Below are 6,353 nucleotides of genomic sequence, written 5' to 3' on the forward strand. Positions count from 1 at the left end.
TTATTTATATGTGTTAAAAACTGTTAGATAAGATTTGAGAAAGAAGTCTACAAGCATTCGGCTCAAGTGTGGTGATAAGTTCTTTTGTGGTTTCGAGTTTGATAACTAGTATAGTTGGGTTTTTAACGAAGGATATAGTAAAGTCGATGGAGAGGCGATCAATGATAAGCTAAGATACAAGAATTCACAAAGATCTCCAAGGTATGAGCTAATGTTGATAGATAAGGGAAATAAGTGACAAGGTTGGAATCAGAATTCAAGTTATTCATTGTGAGTCTACGTTTGTGGCAGTATATTTTGTCAAGGTATAGACGGATAAGTTAGAAATGATTGATCGCATCGGGTATTAATCATTTAGAAGGACTTGTGCATGGCTTGGATTGTAAATTTGGTTTCTTTTGATTGTTAAAGGACCTAAGGGAGGGTTTCACTAAAAGTTTTGGTTTAGAGGATGAGGTAAAATATCATGGGTTGTTGGTCAAAGGATAATATTAGTAAACGAGTTGGCGAAAGGAACAAGAGTCTAGTATATTAAAGAGTTCAAAGTATTTGAAATTTGCATCATGGGAAGAATCTAAGAAAGTGAAGGAATAAGACATCTCGTATAGACCCTTAGTTAGGAGCTGAAGGCTATATGTATTTTTGCCTTTAAGTTCAGATATGACCATGCAATGTGAACTAGTTCGGCACAAACTTACTAGGGGTTTATCATCGACTTTTACGAAGTTTGGGTTTTGATTTGAGTGACAAAGTAATGTATGGAAGATCTTGTGTTTTAATGTTGGTTTGGATTGTTTGAATTATGGTAGATGACTTATGGGAGCGCAACGGTATGGACCTCCAGTTCTACATGGTTATTGAGAATTTTGAGGAAATTGAAACTACTCTGTTAATGGGACTACAATGACTGTTGTGATGCGTTACATAGACACTTGATGATAAATAAAGGTTCTGTGATCATAGTATATAGAATTATTAGGGTGACCAAGAATCTCTCTAAATTTTGGCATGAGGTACATGATGATTTGATTCAGATTATTCTTACATAGGCTCACAATTCGAGGTACTCTATACATTCTGGTGCAACCAAGATGTATTATGATCTGAAACAACATTATTGGTGGAGTAAAATGAAGTGTGAAATTATTGATTTTGTTGTCCGTTGGATGAATAGTCAATAGGTAAAATATGAGCATTAGAGGCTTGGAGGGACACTTTAGAGAATGTCCATGTCTGAATAGAAGTGGGAAAGGATTGCAATGGATTTTGTAGTTGGTCTTCTAAGGAATTTGGGTAAGTTGATTAGATATAGGTGATTGTTGGCAGGTTAACTAAGTCTGCATACTTCATTCCAGTTAAGGTGACTTATAATGCAGAAAAGTTAGCCAAACTCTATATTCACTAGATTTTTTGATTGCATGGAGTTTCGATTTTCATCATATCAGATAGAGGTACATAATTTACTTCTAACTTTTGGAGGACCCTGCATTCTAACTTAGGTGTTAGATTGGATCTTAGTACTAAATTTCATCCTTAGATAGATGGATAGTCTGAGCAGACAATAGTGCTAGAGGATATGCTTCGTGCATGCGTGATAAATTTTGATGGTCATTGAGATCAGTTCTTACTCTTGGCAGAGATTTCGTACAATAATAACTATCACTTGAATATTTATATGGCTCCATTTGAGGCATTTTATGGTATAAGATGTAGGTCTCCTATTTGTTGGTTTGATGCATTTGAGGTGAGACCTTGGGGAACTGCTCTTTTGAGGGAATCATTAGAGAAGATGAAATTCATTTAGGAGAAGCTTCTAGCAGTTCATAGAAGGCAGAAGGAGTATGCAGACCGAAAGGTTAGGGACATAAGTTTATGCTGTTGTTGAAAATTTCACCCATGAAGGATGTGGTGAGGTTTGTTAAGCAGGTAAGCTAAATTAGAGGAATATTAGACTGTCTGAAGTTCTTAAGGGTGTTGGAGAGGTGGCCTATGAATTGGCTTTACCTCAAGGTTTGTCTAGAGTGCACCCAATATTTCATGTGTCTATGCTAAAGAAATACCATGGTGATGGAAATTATATTATTCGTTGGGATTCAGTCTTACTTGATGAGAGTTTATCCTATGAGGAGGAGCATGTAGTTATTCTAGACAAGGAGGTTCGCAAGTTGAGATCTAAGGAGATTGCATTTGTGAAGGTCCAATGAAAGAATCATTTGATTGAGAAGTCCACTTGAGAGACAGAGGTGGAGATGCGTGGAAGATATCCATATCTGTTCGTCGAGTTAGGTATCATTTCTACCCTCACTCTTCTTTTGAACATTCGGAGATGAACGGTGGGTAAATTGGTATCTGTTGTAATGACTCTTTAAGTCATTTTGAGTACTAGAGCTTTTTATTTCATAAAAGACTCATCCCGTAAAACTTTTTATAGGTATTTTGGACTATTTGGTAGGTACAATTATTTAGTTGAGAGGTAACTTTAAATATTTAATTTAGTTGGTGGGATAAATGGATAATTTAGTTAATGCCCTATACCACTTATTCCATATTTGTTAAAATAAGTTAGGGGTATTTGTCACTTTTTATACATAAGAGTTTTAGAAAGAAAAAAAAGGGGTAAGGGCAGAAGCTTACTGCAGGCTGTGGTGTCGAAACAAGTGCTTCAGGTAACCTTTGTTAGCTCTAGCATTCATGAATGAATATTGATGGGTCATATTATAATATATTAATGTTTGTTGCGAAAGAGTGAGAAGGATAATTAAAGTACCAAAAGAATAATTGAATTGATATACATGTAGTAATGAATTTTGGATTTGGGGCGACAAAATACTTATAGTATATGGGTGTAATCATGACCCAATAATTGGCTAATCATTGGATAGTCATGATTTAATAATTAGGTATAGATGATATGTTTAAGATTAGGTATAGGGTCCTGCATAGTTAGGTTAGGTACTAGTTTCGTAATAATTTGGAGTTTATTCTTTTTGGTTATCTCATTTTAATTAAAGTTTTAATATATTGAGATAGGTAATTAAATATTAAGTGTATTGTATTATATGAAAATTATTAGAGTTATGATATTGGAGGAATTGATGTTTAACCCTAGGCTTGAGTTTTAGGGAATTGATTATAAAGTTGGGTGAGTTGTTGGATGTAGGTTAAACATAAATATATTATTGGTGTCTATGGATTCGTTTGCTTACGAATATTGTATACTTGATAGATTGAAAACGTGTGGCATTGAAGAAGGGAAAGCCATTGGTGAATTAGCTTGCTTGACTTTCGGTTCTTCGGTTGAGGTAGGTTATGATTTATTCTATATAATTGAGAGACTCTTAATAGTGATTGATAGTCATTGAATAATGTTATTAAGTTTTCTAGACATTTAACTTTTATGGTTTGGTTGATTGATATGTTGTTGTGGATGGTCTGAAATCCACCATGAAATCCATAATCTTGAACTTACTCTATCAAAGTAATGTCTTGAATAAAGAAGGCTTGATGAAATATTGTTAATGAAGTAGAAAGTGATGATAAAGAATGACAAATCAATTATATTATTGGATCAAGTGTCACATTTCATAATGGTACATTTGCATCGGGTGTCACGTTCCGGCACGGTAATATTAAAGGAAACATATTAAAATTACTTAATATTACCCAATTTCAAATAACTCATTTCCCAAAAGATCGTGGTGTGGAGGCCTGAATCCTCATGTATACTCTTGATATTATTGACTGATTATGTAATTGTTCATTGTGTTGTCACTTGATATTGATCTTATTGGTTGCCACTTATTAAGTTCTATGGTTGATATCCTGCTATTACTTTATGCATATTGATTTCTATTTTGAGTCGGTCGATGATGCCTACTCAGTACATATTGTCTTGTATTGACCCCTACTTGTATTCTTCTTTATTTTATTTTATGAAGTACAGCAAGTGTTCCATTGACTTCGACTCGACCTCAGCTCTAGCCAGTGTCCAGCACATCAGGTTCCAGGGTGAGCTATTTCTTCTAACTCGTATTGGATTCTCTCAGGCATGGCATGATGTCCTTAGTTTTCGGACATAAACTATGTTATTTATTTATTCTAGTGTTCGATACTCTCACACTTAATATTTTGGAATTAGATTTCCTTGATATGATACTTTCAGATTTTGGAAAACGTTACGTAATGGACTATAGTGGATTTTATTATTTCTTACTTTAATAAAGTTTTAGCTTCCGCATTATTGTCGTATTTTATAAGTTAAGTTGCTAATATAAGTTGGTGTGTGTATCATTGGTTCTCCCACCTATGAGGTTAATTGTGGGTGCCACTCATAGCCATTTTGGGTCGTGACATAATCCCTCGGGCTCACGATATCAAATAAAATATTCCATTTTTTAACAAAAACTGTTGAAGTCCGTACTTCTAAAGAAAAACTTATTTTTTATCCAATCTCTCGTAAAATGGTATTTTTCCTCAAAATATTCAAGCCTTGAAAGTGGAATCACCATGCTTAAAGTAAATAACTCTTTGGACCAAAAACCTTCAAAAAAGAAATACTGTTTTTCAAAGCTCCAAGTTTTCTTGGATAAAAATCAGTAATGTGCTCCCTCGGAGCCCAACACAAGTAGAAATCGTAATAAAATCATTAGAGTGTCTCAGTTACACCTGTCCGTCATTTCTAGTTCAAAACATGCTAAATGCAGATGTCGTGTTTATGATTTCATACAAAACACAGTCAAACCATTCTTAAGTTAATCACACCACATAAACAACCAGGTAGACACCAACAACACTGCATCGGCTCACTTTAGAGTTGAGAAAATGCCCCGACTAGGGCTTGAGATTTATTTGTAACTCCTTGAGTGCAAATAAACTACGCTACTCAATCAAAAATGATATTTCTAACTCAATGAAAATGAAGAAACAACCGGCTAAGGTCTTTTCAATCAAATGTTGACCTAAGTCAACACTCACAATAACAACCAAAACAAACATAACACAATATGAATAAATTATAATTGCATCATCTATCAAATATCCATCGAAATTACTAATCAACTATCCAAAAGAAACAAATAGATAGAAAGAATGAGAGTTTACTTCCATTTAATATAGATATTTTAAGGTTAATAAGCAACAAACGAAGAATAAGTTTACTTCACGAAGAAATGAAGCTCCACATATTCTTCACGAGTAATAATACCTTCAGAATCAGAAACAAACAAAATTTAATAACCAATATATACTCTTATAAGAAAATCAATTTCAAAATCACGAAATCCAAACATAACTCAATTTTTTAGATGAAAAAAATGCAACGACAAGAAGAAAAAACTAAAATACTTCGGGAGTTGAGAACAATACCCTATTTTCCACTAATCTTTCACAAGCAAGAACCGAAATACCTCGGTAGTTAAGAAAAAATCACAATAAGAGAATTTGCTAAAAACCCCCATTTTCAGAACACTTGTGACTATTCAAATTCTTCTAAAATTCCACTAATCTTACACAAGCAAGCAAGTAAATACCTGAAATAGAGAGTATCAAAGATGAAAGTTTCAAATTGAAAAGAAGTTTTCTGAAATTGAGATGAGAGCTTCAATGATTTTCTGTGAGATTTCTCTTATGGACTTCTCGTAGATTTCTCTTATGGATTTTGCTAAAAAAAAAACATTTTCAGAACACTTGTGACTATTCAGATTCTTCTAAAATTTCACTAATCTTATACAAGCAAGTAAGTAAATACCTGAAATAGAGAGCATCAAAGATGAAAGTTTTAAATTGAAAGAAAGTTTTCTGAAATTGAGATAAGAGCTTCAATGATTTTCTGTGAGATTTCTCTTGTGGATTTCTCTAAGATTTATCTTATGGATTTCTCGAGATTTCTCTAATAGTTTAGGATGAACAAGTTTAGTGTTGTAAAGTTTGAGTGAGAGAAAGCTTTGGGTATAATTACAATAAATCTAGCTACGACTTTAACGACACATACGCCTTCAGTTGCTAGAAATTGCTAAAATTTATTTGTAATAAAAGATAACAGTGGATTTTTTTTTATCGCTAATTTATTAAAAAACATAGTGATGAATTTTTTGTTTCTACATCCATCACCAATTATTAATTACTTAATTACTACCCTTTTTGTTGCTAAATCCGCAGTGAAAATTAAGGCACAATATTTCACGTTAATTTTAAGCGATGGAATACATATTCCATCGCTAATCTGTCGTTACATAGTAATACAAAATTTTACTTTCTATTTTTATGATAAAATACTTATTTCGTAGCTAAGTCGATGTTACATAGCAACAAATTATAGTCCATCACTGTATTTTATCGCTAAACACTATTTTTTT

At 33.1% G+C, this 6,353-nt stretch overlaps 1 long non-coding RNA gene across 1 annotated transcript in view; it reads right to left on the reverse strand.

Moving 5' to 3' along the window:
• The window catches only part of LOC129902041 (uncharacterized), a 28,546-nt gene extending 22,535 nt beyond the window's left edge, over window positions 1–6,011 (reverse strand). The window contains exons 1-2 of the long non-coding RNA XR_008770033.1: window positions 5,747–6,011; window positions 5,529–5,659 (exon numbers count right to left, since the gene is read on the reverse strand). This is a non-coding gene — a long non-coding RNA (uncharacterized LOC129902041). The remainder of the gene's footprint in view (window positions 1–5,528; window positions 5,660–5,746) is intronic.
• Between the last annotated feature and the right edge of the window lie 342 nt (window positions 6,012–6,353).

Source organism: Solanum dulcamara, chromosome 9, assembly GCF_947179165.1.
Source record: "Solanum dulcamara chromosome 9, daSolDulc1.2, whole genome shotgun sequence".
NCBI classification, from domain to species: Eukaryota; Viridiplantae; Streptophyta; class Magnoliopsida; order Solanales; family Solanaceae; genus Solanum; species Solanum dulcamara.